Source organism: Balaenoptera borealis (genome assembly GCF_965194805.1).
Source record: "Balaenoptera borealis genome assembly, chromosome: 3".
In the NCBI taxonomy this organism is placed as follows: Eukaryota; Metazoa; Chordata; class Mammalia; order Artiodactyla; family Balaenopteridae; genus Balaenoptera; species Balaenoptera borealis.
In genome coordinates this window covers 58144467-58160270 of record NC_138866.1, presented here as the reverse complement: position 1 = coordinate 58160270, position 15804 = coordinate 58144467, and the positions used below count along the sequence as shown (strand labels likewise).

The window sequence follows — 15804 nt, the reverse complement described above, 5'->3', positions numbered from 1 at the left end:
GATGCTTAGTAGTGTAAGGATATTAATACATGCCAGTTAAATTATTCCAGTTAAATAATTCTTAAATATGACTAAATTTGACAAAATTTTATCTGGAAAAACATATTAGACGGGTGAATATACAAATAGACAGTGGTCAGACCATATATGACAACATATGACCTACAACCTCTATAGCAACCAGCCCAGGAAGCCAAACGTCAACCTTCATAGCAGTTGGTCTGGAATGGACAGTACTTGTTCAATGATTTGCCAACTTTGTGTCTGCTTCCAACACAGGACCAACCAGATAGAGCCAAATATGCTCCCGAAGCCCATCACATAAGTTGCCCCATTTCTAGTTAGTCCACTGCCAGTTTCCCTATATGTGCAACCTACAATCGGAGCATACTTGAAGCATCTCTCTCCTTTGTCTCTCTCTGTCTCTGTCTCTTTCTCTTTCTACATCTATCCTACTCCTCTGCCTGTCTTTTAGTTTCTGCCGAATTTAAGTCATGATGGCTGATTCCCTTGATATAGCAAGCTCTAAATAAATAGCCTCTGTGTATTCTCATTTGGTGGTCTTTTTTTATTTCCACAGTTTTCCTGGAGGTTCATTGGAGATACTGTCTGTACTGCCCATTGCTGTGGATTCATCTTCAACCAGGTATGATATTCACAGAGGCCACTTGCGTCTTGTTGCTCTTGGCTTGTAGACTTCCTGCTGATGTACTAAGTCACTTCAGGTCTGAACTGTAGTCTCTCTGCATTAAAATCCTTGGCTATTGTCTCAGTTTGGTACTCAGGTTTTGTTATTCGTTTCAATTTGTTTAGCATCCTTGGAAGAAACAGGCAATTCTTTTTTCTCCATTATTGCTCTTTTGTGCTTCCATTTTTGTATTGTGCTACAAAACAGTGTTGCATGTCATCAGAAAGAGAATCACTGGTTGAATCACAGTTTAAAACTAGGCATAGGCCTTATAAGCCTGTTGTCAGAGCTGGCCTTACAGACTGGTTGAGTTTGTGGTTCTCATCAAAATGGTATCTATTTGAGTAAACTTTTTGCTGTGGGACACCAATAAAACTGGATGAGGTTAATTTTCCACCTCAAACTTTTGTCCTGAGAACTTGGCTATGATAGAGTAAGAACGTCTTCTCTAGTTTTCCATCTTCTGGGGGGGTGCAAATTTTTAGGTCTGTATTTGGAGGTGGCTGGTGATGAGTTTGGGGGACCAAGACATAAAGTACAGAAATATTGCTTTAGAGTTACCATTAGTACCTTTCATGGGGTCTTGTAAGTCTAAATCCTGTCCTCTTCCAGGAAAAATCTCCTGCTTCTTGTGTATACTCTCATTACAATCCTAATTATTTCCATTTCTCTAACTGACATAATGTCAACAAGAATGATCTGTTGGAAACATTTAATTTGAACAAAATTATTTGAGAAACTCCTTAGAAAAGAAAGGGAATAAGATTTCCCAGGCACAATGGACAGTATTATTATACAGAGCCTTGCAAACAAAATTCTGATTCAAAAATTGCTTTATTAAAAAGAATACTTGGCCAAAGCTAAAGAACAATTTGAAAAACTTAAGCAACAACAAACTAGACTTATTTCCCTAGTAAATCCTCTCTCCACCCCAAATTAAGTTGTATTAGGTTATAACCCAAAATATAAAACAAATATCCATGAGTCCACACTGATATACATAAATTATTCAATAAATAAATAATTGGAGGGAACAGACTAATCTCTTGATCAGTTCATTTCCATTTATTTATGTGGAAACTCCATCCACAAAGAAGTGGAACATAACTCCTAACCTCTTAAATTTGGGCTATGCATAGTGACTTCCTTCCAAAGAATACAGTATGGAAAGGGGGAAGAAAATAACTTTCCAGTGGAAAAACCTGCCTAACACTACCTTAGTCAGGTGATCAAGGTCAACATGAACAATGATAAATCATGTTGATGGAAGATTCCTTTGATATGATGTGATGAAAATAACAACTTACCTCTGTGGTCTTCTTCCCCCCAAAAGTAACTCCAGTCTAATAGCGAGAAAAACAGCAAACAAAACTCAATTGAGGTGCAATCTATAAAATATTTGACCAGTACTCCTCAAAACTGTCAAGGTCATCACAAACAAGAATAGTCTGTGAAACTGTCATAGTCAAGATGAGTTAAGGAGATGTGAGAAGTAAAAGTAACATAATATCCTGGATGGTATATTTTAACAGAAAGATCTAAGATAAAAATTTTAGTCCCCCTGAAAAGCAATTGAAGTATATTTTGTGTGAATATATTTTTAACAAAATTAATTGTTAAAAAAAATTGTAATATAACTGTGGGTAGTTCAGCCATGATTTCCTTTGAAGGGCATGGAAGATATTGATTAGGAAGTAATATGTAATGTAAGCTAGAGTCTTAGCAAAATTATATTTGCATATTTGTCCATGGGACTTTGAAAAATATTTATTCATAAGAATAAATATATTTATATATTATTTAACTTCAGCTGTTTCCTTGGTTTGATTGTCTGTGTTTATTGATCTTTCAATAAAATATGGTCAAGGCTACAGGAAAATTATAATCATAGTATTGGCTTGGTGAAATGGAAATGAAGTTTTTATTTTAAAAATACTACATCCATTTTGTTCCCACTCTTCCTTTTAGGGAGCTTTAAAGAAGAGTTTGAGGTTCTGTGGTCATGAGAATGAGATTAAGAGCATTTACTGTGTAGCTGCGTCAGACTTCCCTCTAATTCTTAGATCTTTGGTAAACATGTTATAGGGACAGGATGACTCTTAACATCTAAATAATAGGTTAGGATTTGAAGCACTTGGAATGTTAGTACTCTATGAAACCTGTAGTTGGGTTAGCTCTTACCTACTTTTTATTAAAAACTAATGGTAATCACAAATTTCATATGTGGTTCCTAATATATCAAACTATATTAGGCTGAAATTAAATAAGATAAATAATTGTGAACCCCAGTATCATATAATGAGAAGTTCTCTTTAAGCATTGCTGAGATTACACTAAAGTTTAGCATATCATTAGAATGTTTTAAGAGAAGAGTTTCCAGGATACAATTCTAGGTAGTAATAGCACAGAAACTGGATCTTTATTCATAGACTGAGTTTAGACTATTCTCATTACATTCAATATAAAGATGGATGAAATATTTTTCTTTTACTTCAAGACACTTATTGTGGGAAAAAGGGGCAAGTTAACAGCAGTGCAGGACCCCATGACACATCTCTGATAAAGGAAACACTGAGCCCCAGGGGAGCACCTAACAGGGATCCTTAAGCCAGGTTAAGTTAGGAATTGAGATAGACACTGGTTCTTAGGAAATCCAGTGCCCGAGCCCAATCTAAAAGGGCAATCAGAATTTAGGTAAAAACCATTAAGGTGATTTTACAGATGGGAGGTATGTGAAGATATTGAGGCAGGGCAGAGCATCATTTATTGCGGGAAACTACAAGGGCTCAGTTGTGCTTCAGGGCATTTGTTGGAGTTGAGGCTAAAGAAGCAAGTGACAGTCAAATTTAACTAAATACAATCAATTTATGGATGCTTCCTTCGCATTCAGTATTAGTATAATGCCAACAGGCATTTTTGTAACTTCATGTTATTGAGATATTTGTGTCATTGCTGAAATGGAAAATAATGATAATTTCAATATAATGGCTAATTTGGGTATAATTTCTTAATACATGCCATTGGTCAGAATCATTTAGAACCTGGAGTCCTGGTTGTGAGGGGGGGAAGAGAGTAAACAAAACTTGTTTATTTAATCTCATCTAGAGGATTCCAATAACTGAATGGAATTAAGAGATGATATCCACTGCTCTGTAAGCTATAGGTGGAAAGTACAGTTTGTTTAACTGCAGGTATCCTTTAGCGAAAATTTCACTAGTTTCCCTAGCTGCTTGCTTGATTTCTGAAACTTAGTAGGACTGTCATGTATTAATCTGCCACAACAGCATTTAGATAGTATTTTTCAAAGCATATCTGGTATAGCTATATAATGATGGACTTAAGCATGCGTGTTTTTATTTTTACACTTTTTAGGGGAAACCTGGTTGAAGACAGACTATTTGACTTCTGCTTTTCACCTTTCTAGGTTCGGTTTTCTGTATAGTGGCTCCAAAACAAACAAACAAACAAAAAAACCCCAAACAAAAAACCAAAACCTTAGAATGACTACATACTATAGCAAAAATTCAGACTTTGTTTACCCAATGCTTACATAAACACTATATGATTTCAAATGAATGTAGCCATTGGTGCTATAACATTAGTCATTATTATAAAGTACTGTTTATAAACTGAGTGCTTACTGTGTCTAGAGATGTCCTAGGCACAGCTGAAGTTGTGAACAGTCCTAGCTATTCTCAGGTGGGTTACATTCTAGAGGTATATAGCCCAAATGTATAGAGTTATATATATACTAAAACAGCTATACAAAAGTATCAATGATATGATTGTAACCAATCATGGAAGGTTAAATAAATGTTTATAGAATCATGAATGCTCAGATCTAATCCAGTCTCTTTCAAACAAGGATTGACATAGTTGGGAATCAGATTTTGTTTACATGCTCTATGGAGATTTCTATGCTAAATAACATTTCAGAAAGAATGTATGAAACAATCTTCTGAAATCTGAAATGTATGCCAATTGTAAATAGCCAGTAAATTTCTTTTAACACTTTTATTGATAAGTGAGCTCCATTTTTGTCTAGTTCATATAATGTAGAGTAATAATATAGTTTTCTAAATATTTGGAAGTTCACCCAACCTAAACTTATGTGGATATACTACAAGATAATTGGATTCTTAGATTTTTTAAAATAGGTTTGTTATGTTTTAAGGAAAATGAGTTAACATATTAATTCCTTTGACAACGGAAGCGATCTCAGGAAAAACACTCCACAGAGAGATTCGTTTCACAAATTTATTATATTCTAAGATATCAAATCACAAGAAAGTGTAGATAGGTAGGGAGCTGAGAGCTGATTAATGAAAATATATTTGGAACTTTGTTTACCCATGCCTGAAAGCCCCAAACACTCTATAAATTCTAATGACTGCAATATCATCATTACGTAATTAGATCTAAAATTATACAACCACTCTTTTTTTTTTTTTTTTTTTAATTTATTTATTTATTTTTGGCTGTGTTGGGTCTTCGTTTCTGTGCGAGGGCTTTCTCCAGTTGTGGCAAGCGGGGGCCACTCCTCATCGCGGTGCGCGGGCCTCTCACCATCGCGGCCCCTCTTGCTGCGGAGCACAGGCTCCAGACGCGCAGGCTCAGTAGTTGTGGCTCACGGGCCTAGTTGCTCCGCGGCTTGTGGGATCTTCCCAGACCAGGGCTCGAACCCGTGTCCCCTGCATTGGCAGGCAGACTCTCAATCACTGCGCCACCAGGGAAGCCCCTACGACCAATCTTAATGTGATTGTTTTTCTTTGCTTGTGAATGGAAAGATAGGGACTTATATCCTATATGACTTTTATTTCCTTAACATAATGCTGGAATTTTCACCATTACTATCACTTGCTCTGACAATGCCCCCAATATTAATACAAAGTGCATGAAACATTCGAGAAAGTTTAATGCTTTTACAATAGGAAACCATATGGGAACAGAATGATTTTTAAAAAGGAGTAAACTGAGCTGACCAGGAGGCCAATTAATGAGAATATTTATTAAACAATACTCTTTAACAGTTTCATAAAACCCAAGCCAATATTGGAACAGAGCTCTATTCATGGGTACCTGGGATTAGATTCAGATAGTTTAGACAATTTTATTTCTGCCTACATCAGAAATGTGGCTAAACATTGTTAACGTTTATTACATTCAGTAGCTACTTTGGGCTTTTTGCCTGCATGGCTCTGAAAAATATAAATTGTTTGACTCAAGTTCAGCCATAATATCAGGGTTGAGAAACAAAAGAGCTTATGGTATAAAATAGATGTTCTCTTATCCTAGAGTAGAACCTAACAATACTTCACTGATAATGGGATAAAACACATAAATAACTAGAAGGCCAACCCATTAAAAACAGGGATGGAAGGGTATCTTATTATCATTATTATAATTAGGACAGAGAGCTGTATAATGAGTGTAATCATTTTCTAAGCTTATTTTCATTCAGCATTCATAAGAATGAGTGGTTATAACATACAGTACAATAACATAAGCACTGAAAATACTAGGGAAATAAAATAATTTACTAATTCAAAGGAAATCACAAGTCACTAAGGGAGACCAACAATAAAACAAGTAATTAGAGTTTACTTTGATAATGGAGAGGACACAATTTTCAAAAGATTACCATTCTATAGGAATGGCAAGTAACCCAGATTGGACTACCAGGGATGATGTCAAGGAACCATGCTGGGAAGTGCTGCTTGAGCTGAACATTAAAGGACGAGAATTAGGTTTCCAGAGGAGTGGCAGAATAACATTCCAGTGAATGGTAGCAGAATGGACAAAATTGCAGAGGCATGAAGAAGCATGGCTTTTTGGGGTGGGAACTTATTTGGGGGTAATTTGCCGGGAGGTGAGGCTGAATAGATAATTGGAAGCAAGTCAATCAACTCATTCTCATCCGGTTCTTTTTTATCCGTAAAATAGAGATAACTTCCTGTATTAATCAGGGTTCTCTGAGAAACAGAATTAATAGGGAGTGTGTATGCACTGTGTGTGCATGTGTACATGTGTATGCTGAGAGAGAGTTATTTTCAGGAATTGGTTTACATAATTTTGGAGGATACCAAGCCCAAATTCTGTAGGATAGGCTAGCAGGCTGGAGACCAAGGAAAGAGTGAATGTTGCAGCTCAAGTCTGAAGCCAACCTGGAGGCAAATTCTCTCTTTTTAAGAGGAGCTTTGCCTCTTTTCTCTCTTTTTAAAAATTTTTTAACATCTTTTTTAGAGTGTAATTGCTTTACAATGGTGTTAGCTTCTGCTTTATAACAAACTGAATCAGCTATACATATACATATATCCCCATATCTCTTCCCTCTTGCATCTCCCTCTCTCCCACCCTCCTTATCCCACCCCTCTAGGTGGTCACAAAGCACCGAGCTGATTTATCTCCCTGTGCTATGCAGCTGCTTCCCACTAGCTATCTATTTTACATTTGGTAGTGTATATATGTCCATGACACGCTCTCACTTTGTCGCAGCTTCAATCAATTGAATGAAGTCCACCCGTATTCAGGATAGTAATCTACATTACTCAAAGTCTACAGACCATGGCCTAGCCAAGCTGACATAAAGTTAATCATGATGAATCCACCCCTTGTCAACTTGATACTCATATGCACTTCCTTAAACCATACTTAATCTCTAAAGAAAATGACAATATCATACTTCTGTTTAACATGATGCAACTATCCTGTGTACCACTGAAAACACACTAACCCTTTGCACAGAAGAGGATGAAAAGTCCTTGGGTAATGTTTACTATTCTCCTTGATATCCTGTAATTTAAATACTGTGATGTAAAGTCAGTACTCCTTAGGTTATATGATAAGCGAATAAAAGAGGGAAAAAACAAAGATATTTACTAGATAGGTAGGTAGACAGACATACACATACACACAAACACAAGCATATTCATAAAAAATAAGGAAGAAATACTCGGGATAGTTTCAGTCCTCATTTCTGTAAGTGGTAACGTGCTCATAGCTGGTATTTATAAACTGCCTTTTTCCATTATTATTATGTATTATCCAATGCATTCCATATTCCCTTTACACTTAGCAAGCACCTCAGATGGTTGTGATTCTTTACTTGGGATGGGGGTAGGGGTGATCCAAACCTTCATTCCTGAAGGGTCTGGACCTTTAGTAGTCCTGTCTGAATTGGGTTGTTGTAGTCTTCCATTGACTTTAATTACAGGTTATGGTAAAACTAATATCCTAAGTGATCTCCTGTTACTCCAGATATACTCTTCCTTATCTCCATGGTGGAGTAGCAGTGCAATTTCCCTTTAGTGGTCAGGATCAATCAACCCAACCAGAGCAGTAACTCCTTTCTTTGCCTGTTGATTCAGAGGCATGAGAAGCCCAAAGTGGCTGGGTAGCAATCTTAACTGCTTATTCAATGGAATCACTGCTGTGTCTCCTGGTGGAAGTATTCCTCCCTTTGGAACTAAGACCTCTAGGTCAGTAATACATAAAGTCATGGGAATAAGAAGCAACTATTTTGCTAGTGGGTCACTGGGATAATAGTGATTGGTGCCACTTCCATTTCCATCCCTTGATTCCTGGACCTGTGAATCCTGGCTGTGGGAGAAACAGTGCCATATGTTGGACACTGATTCAGAGCACATGCAGTCTCCTGGAGAACCTTGCCCCAGCCCTGCAAAATATTGTCACCTAACTGACATAGTAACTGAGTCTTTAAAAGGCTATTCTACCATTCTCAAGCCAGGTGCTTCAGAATGGAGCAGAAAATGGTAAGACCAGTGAATTTCAAGAGTGTGGGCCCATTGCTGCACTTATTTTTCTGTGAAGTGAGTTCCTTGATCAGAAGCAGTGCTGTGTGGAATACCATTACAGTAGATGAGGCATTCTGTAAGTCCACAGATGGTAGTTGTGGCAAATGCACTGCATGTAGGAAAATCAAATCCATACCCAGAGTAAATGCCTATTCAAATGAGAAAAAAAAAAAATCACTTCCATGACAGAAGCTGTACGGTATAATTAACTGGCTACAAGGTAGCTGGCTGATCACCCCTGGATAAAGGTGCCATATCGAGGGCTTAATGTGGGCCTCTGCTGCTGTCATATTGGGCACTCAGCATTGTCTGTAGCTAGGTTGGCCTTGGAAGTCCACATGCTGAGCTCAGGGATTACCTCTATCCCTGCCACTATTTTATTAATAGTAGAATATAGCAGCAAATGTATCTTGTTTTAATTATATTCCATATGTGAGAAAAAATATTTATCAAGTTTAATGTTGAACTTTTTCACCACTTTCAACATTATGAAGCATACCAATGCCCACCTTTATTTTTTATGATATTAATACTTTCATGAGGTAATATTTGGAAATATTTATCTCATCTGTGTAAATCTCACTTTGGCTTATGATGAAAGACTTAGTGTTTTAATTCAAAGCAGTATATTCAAAATGAGTTAATAGTAAGATGTAAAATGTCTGGAAAATTCTCAGAAAAAAAGTAAATGCACCAACCAACAAACACAGGCAAATTTTGCTTCTTTTCAATAATGAAACATGGGTGGCATATTTATTACACTTTAAGCACAGCCATCAACAACACTTTCTGTTCAATGTCAAACAAACCTTGACGTGTAAATAACAGGGTTATTCCATCTATCAAGTACTGATGTTCTTTTAGTCTTGTAATTATTAGCTTGGAAAGCATAAAAACTTTGGTAATTTTTTTTTTTTTAATTATTTATTTATTTATTTATTTATTTATGGCTGTGTTGGGTCTTCGTTTCTGTGCGAGGGCTTTCTCTAGTTGTGGCAAGCGGGGGCCACTCTTCATCGCGGTGCGCGGGCCTCTCACTGTCGCGGCCTCTCTTGTTGCGGAGCACGGGCTCCAGACGCGCAGGCTCAGCAGTTGTGGCTCACGGGCCTAGTTGCTCCGCGGCATGTGGGATCCTCCCAGACCAGGGCTCGAACCCGTGTCCTCTGCATTGGCAGGCAGATTCTCAACCACTGCGCCACCAGGGAAGCCCTTTGGTAATTTTATTATGCATTTTTTATAGTTTAAGATTCATTTTCTATCCATCATATCAAAAAGAGCAAATAATAAATCTTGCTCCTCTTCGACAACTGCAATTTTCTTGCTTCATTACAGTTTTAAACCTGATAAATCAAAGATACCTTCAACAAGAAAAAGATAAGTTTCAATATTTTAAAATTTTCTGGGTAAAAATTTCATTTAATTTGAGGATCTTAGAAGGAGTCATACATATTATACCTGTAGGTTTTACTATTAAACTTTTAGAATTCAGAGTAAAAATAAACAAAAATGAAGTGACCTAGGTATCTGATGTAGTAAATCCATGGTATTCTGAAGTGCAGAAACCAGGACATGTTAAACACAGTTACTTCTGTTGCTGTGTTAAGATGATGTAATGGGTGGTGATGGCTTTTTCTAATGACAGAGAAGTTTAGATTGTGACATGATATAGGATCAATACAGTTCTGTTTGCTTATTATGTTGGATTTCAACCAAGAGAAAATCCCTTTTGCTATTTTATTCTTTAATTTGATTGACTTGCCCTAATTTTATTCAGAAGCACTATTATATTGTTCTTGGCTACATCAGGAAATAAAATAGACAAAATTTCCTTCCTTTGTGAGGCTTATATACCAGTGAGGAAACATAAGTAAAAATATATATTACAAGTAAATAAATTTTGTAGGATATTAGAAAGCAAAGTGCTATGGGGAAAAGTAGAACAGGCTAAGGGCTAAGAAATTAGGGTGTATGGAGGAGGGTGGTTTGAGTAGACTTAGTTGAGAAGATAGCATTTGATTACAGGCCAGTATTTGTATTGAAAATTCCTTTTGTTGACTTAAAATATGACCTCAGTCATAATCAGGTTTATCACATGTCTATGAAGTAAAAATGAATCTATAATCTTAGAAACAATTTCCTCTTAAGCAGGGTGTTTCATAATGCCTTTCTTAACAATTATTTTCCTTGTTGGCATTTAATAAACATTAAAATTTAGTTTCAAATGTCTAGTATATTTTGAGAATTATTTATATTTTTTAGGAAAAAAATTGACTACATTGATAGAGCAAGTATTATGAGAAAGCTGCAGCATTTTAGTGAACTTCCAAGATCCTGAAACTTCCTCAATGGTTGTCTGAGTCAAGGCCATACCAATGATATCAGATTCTTTTATTTTGCGTGTGTACATGTGTGTGTCTGTGTATGTGTAATTATTTTTGTTTTCTTAAGTGAAACCTCCTTTAAATGATACATGATGAAAATGAGGCTCTTGTCCCTGGATTTCTACTAGTTACAGTTTTTTAGGTTTAATTTGAAATAAATTTTAAAATGTACTTCACAAGATTAATTTATTTTTAATGACACTGGGAGAAGTGAAAATGGCTTTTAATCTTTAAACAAAATGAGGGTTCAGGCCAGCAAATTGAAAAAAGTGAGCAAAATATTCACTTTCAGTTCTGAACTACTTATTTTAAATTATCACTTTGATTAAATACATAAGATGTAGTTCTATATTCCCATTTATTTTATGCTATATTTATTTGGTATTAAAAGTAATTTATATCAGGTATTTTCATGGATAATCCAAGTATCAGTGAGCACTGATACCAAAATAAACTATAAAAAGTGAATTGGAGGGGTTGGCGTGCAGTGGCGAGCCGGGAGGGAGCCAGAGAGGAGGTCTGCAGCCGCCGAGGAGGCAAGAGACTTTTTCTTGCCTCTTTGTTTCGCGGCGCGCAAGGAGAGGGGATTCAGAGCGCCGCCTAGACGAACTCCAGAGGCGGGCGCGAGCCGCGGCTAACAGCGCGGACCCCAGAGACGGGTGCGAGCCGCGGCCATCAGCGCGGACCCCAGAGACTGGTAGGAAACGCTAAGGCTGCTGCTGCTGCCACCAAGAAGCCTGTGTGCGAGCACAGGTCACTCTCCACACTGCCCCTCCCGGGAGCCGGCGCAGCTCGCCACTGCCAGGGTCCCGTGATCCAGGGACAACTTCCCCGGGAGAACACACGGCGCACCTCGGGCTGCTGCAACGTCAGGACGCCTCTGACGCCGCAGGCTCGCCCCGCCTCCTCCGTACCGCTCCCTCCCCCGGCCTGAGTGAGTCAGAGCCCCCGAAGCAGCTGCTCCTTTAACCCTGTTCTGTCTGGGCGGGGAACGGACGCCCTCAGGCGACGTACATGCAGAAGCAGGTCCAAATCCAAAGCTGAACGCTGGGAGCTGTACGAACAAAGAAGAGAAAGGGAAATCTCTCCCAGCAGCCTCAGAAGCAGCGGATTAAAGCTCCACAAACAACTTGATGTGCCTGCATCTGTTGAGTACCTGAATAGACAACGAATCATCCCAAATTCAAAAGGTGGACTTTAGGAGCAGGATATATTAATTTCCCCTTTTCCTTTTTTTGTGAGTGTATATGTGTATGCTTCTGGGTGAGATTTTGTCTGTATAGCTTTGCTTTCACCATCAGTCCTAGGGTTAGGTCCGTCCATTTTTTTTTTTTTTTTTTTACTTAAAAAAATTTTTTTTTCCTAATATATGTTTTCTTAATAATTTTTTCCGTATTTTCTATTTTTAGAAATTAAAAAATTTTTTAATAAGTTTTTTCATATTTTTTATTGTAAAAAATTAAAATTTTTTTTCTTAATAAATTTTTTCTTAAAAATTTTTTTCTTATTTTTTACTATAAAAAATTAATAAATCTATTTTTAAAAAATTAAAAAAAATTTTTTTCTGAATACATTTACTCTTAATAAGTTTTTTTCTTATTTTTTATTATTATAGCTTTATTTTATTTTATTTTATCCTCTTTCTTTCTTTCTATTTTTTTCTCCCCTATATTCTGAGCTGTGTGGATGAAGGGCTCTTGGTGCTCCAGCCAGGCATCAGGGCTGTGCCACTGAGGTGGGAGAGCCAACTTCAGGACACTGGTCCACAAGAGACCTACCAGCTCCACGTAATACCAAACGGCAAAAATCTCTCAGAGATCTCCATCTCAACATCAAGACCCAGCTTCACTCAACGACCAGCAAGCTACAGGGCTGGACACCCTATGCCAAACAACTAGCAAGACAGGAACACAGCCCCATCCATTAGCAGGGAGGCTGCCTAAAATCATAAGGCCACAGACACCCCAAAACACACCACCAGATGTGGACGTGCCCACCAGAAAGACAAGATTCAACCTCATCCACCAGAACACAGGCAATAGTCCTCTACACCAGGAAGCCTACACAACCCACTGAACCAACCTTACCCACTGGGGACAGATACCAAAAACAACGGGAACTACGAACCTGCAGCCTGTGAAAAGGAGACCCCAAACACAGTAAGATAAGCAAAATGAGACGACAGAAAAACACACAGCAGATGAAGGAGCAGGGTCAAAACACACCAGACCTAACAAATGAAGAGGAAATAGGTAGTCTACCTGAAAAAGAATTCAGAATAATGATAGTAAGGATGATCCAAAATCTTGGAAATAGAATAGACAAAATGCAAGAAACATTTAACAAGGATGTAGAAGAACTAAAGAGGAACCAAGCAACGATGAAAAACACAATAAATGAAATTAAAAATACTCTAGATGGGATCAATAGCAGAATAACTGAGGCAGAAGAAAGGATAAGTGACCTGGAAGATAAAATGGTGGAAATAACTACTGCAGAGCAGGATAAAGAAAAAAGAATGAAAAGAACTGAGGACAGTCTCAGAGACCTCTGGGACAACATTAAACGCACCAACATTCGAATTATAGGGGTCCCAGAAGAAGAAGAGAAAAAGAAAGGGACTGAGAAAATATTTGAAGAGATTATAGTTCAAAACTTCCCTAATATGGGAAAGGAAATAGTTAATCAAGCCCAGGAAGCACAGAGAGTCCCATACAGGATAAACCCAAGGAGAAACACGCCAAGACACATATTAATCAAACTGTCAAAAATTAAATATAAAGAAAACATATTAAAAGCAGCAAGGGAAAAACAACAAATAACACACAAGGGAATCCCCATAAGGTTAACATCTGATCTTTCAGCAGAAACTCTGCAAGCCAGAAGGGAGTGGCAGGATATACTTAAAGTGATGAAGGAGAAAAACCTACAACCAAGATTACTCTACCCAGCAAGGATCTCATTCAGATGTGATGGAGAAATTAAAACCTTTACAGACAAGCAAAAGCTGAGAGAGTTCAGCACCACCAAACCAGCTTTACAACAAATGCTAAAGGAACTTCTCTAGGCAAGAAACACAAGAGAAGGAAAACACCTACAATAACAAACCCAAAACATTTAAGAAAATGGGAATAGGAACATACATATCAATAATTACCTTGAATGTAAATGGATTAAATGCTCCCACCAAAAGACACAGACTGGCTGAATGGATACAAAAACAAGACCCATATATATGCTGTCTACAAGAGACCCACTTCAGACCTAGAGACACATACAGACTGAAAGTGAGGGGATGGAAAAAGATATTCCATGCAAATGGAAATCAAAAGAAAGCTGGAGTAGCAATTCTCATATCAGACAAAATAGACTTTAAAATAAAGAATATTATAAGAGACAAAGAAGGACACTATATAATGATCAAGGGATCGATCCAAGAGGAAGGTATAACAATTGTAAATATTTATGCACCCAACATAGGAGCACCTCAATACATAAGGCAAATACTAACAGCCACAAAAGGGGAAATCGACAGCAACACAATCATAGTAGGGGACTTTAACACCCCACTTTCACCAATGGACAGATCATCCAAAATGAAAATAAATAAGGAAACACAAGCTTTAAATGATACATTAAACAAGATGGACTTCATTGATATTTATAGGACATTCCACCCAAAAACAACAGAATACACATTTTTCTCAAGTGCGCATGGAACATTCTCCAGGATAGATCATATCTTGGGTCACAAATCAAGCCTTGGTAAATTTAAGAAAATTGAAATCGTATCAAGTATCTTTTCTGACTACAACGCTATGAGACTAGATATCAATTACAGGAAAAGATCTGTAAAAAATACAAACACATGGAGGCTACACAATACACTACTTAATAACGAAGTGATCACTGAAGAAATCAAAGGGGAAATCAAAAAATACCTAGAAACAAATGACAATGGAGATACGACGACCCAAAACCTATGGGACGCAGCAAAAGCAGTGCTAAGGGGGAAGTTTATAGCAATACAAGCCTACCTCAAGAAACAGGAAACATCTCGAATAAACAACCTAACCTTGCACCTAAAGCAATTAGAGAAAGAAGAACAAAAAAACCCCAAAGCTAGCAGAAGGAAAGAAATCATAAAGATCAGGTCAGAAATAAATGAAAAAGAAATGAAGGAAACAATAGCAAAAATCAATAAAACTAAAAGTTGGTTCTTTGAGAAGATAAACAAAATTGATAAACCATTAGCCAGACTCATCAAGAGAAAAAGGGAGAAGACTCAAATCAATAGAATTAGAAATGAAAAAGGAGAAGTAACCACTGACACTGCAGAAATACAAAAGATCATGAGAGATTACTACAAGCAACACTACGCCAATAAAATGGACAACCTGGAAGAAATGGACAGATTCTTAGAAATGCACAAACTGCTGAGACTGAACCAGGAAGAAATAGAAAATATGAACAGACCAATCACAAGCACTGAAATTGAAACTGTGATTAAAACCTTCCAACAAACAAAAGCCCAGGACCAGATGGCTTCACAGGCGAATTCTATCAAACATTTAGAGAAGAGCTAACACCTATCCTTCTCAAACTCTTCCAAAATATTGCAGAGGGAGGAACACTCCCAAACTCATTCTACGAGGCCACCATCACCCTGATCCCAAAACCAGACAAAGATGTCACAAAGAAAGAAAACTACAGGCCAATATCACTGATGAACATAGATGCAAAAATCCTCAACAAAATACTCGCAAACAGAATCCAACAGCACATTAAAAGGATCATACACCATGATCAATCAATCAATGTGATACACCATATTAACAAATCGAAGGAGAAAAACCATATGATCATCTCAATAGATGCAGAGAAAGCTTTCGAAAAAATTCAACACCCATTTATGATAAAA

General features: G+C 37.3%; 1 long non-coding RNA gene across 2 annotated transcripts in view; it reads left to right on the top strand.

The window, feature by feature from the left end:
- Positions 1–15804, top strand: part of LOC309625128 — a 162460-nt gene that overhangs the window by 72588 nt on the left and 74068 nt on the right. For both annotated transcript variants that reach the window (XR_014242335.1, XR_014242336.1), the window contains one exon: positions 581–646. This is a non-coding gene — a long non-coding RNA (uncharacterized lncRNA). The remainder of the gene's footprint in view (positions 1–580; positions 647–15804) is intronic.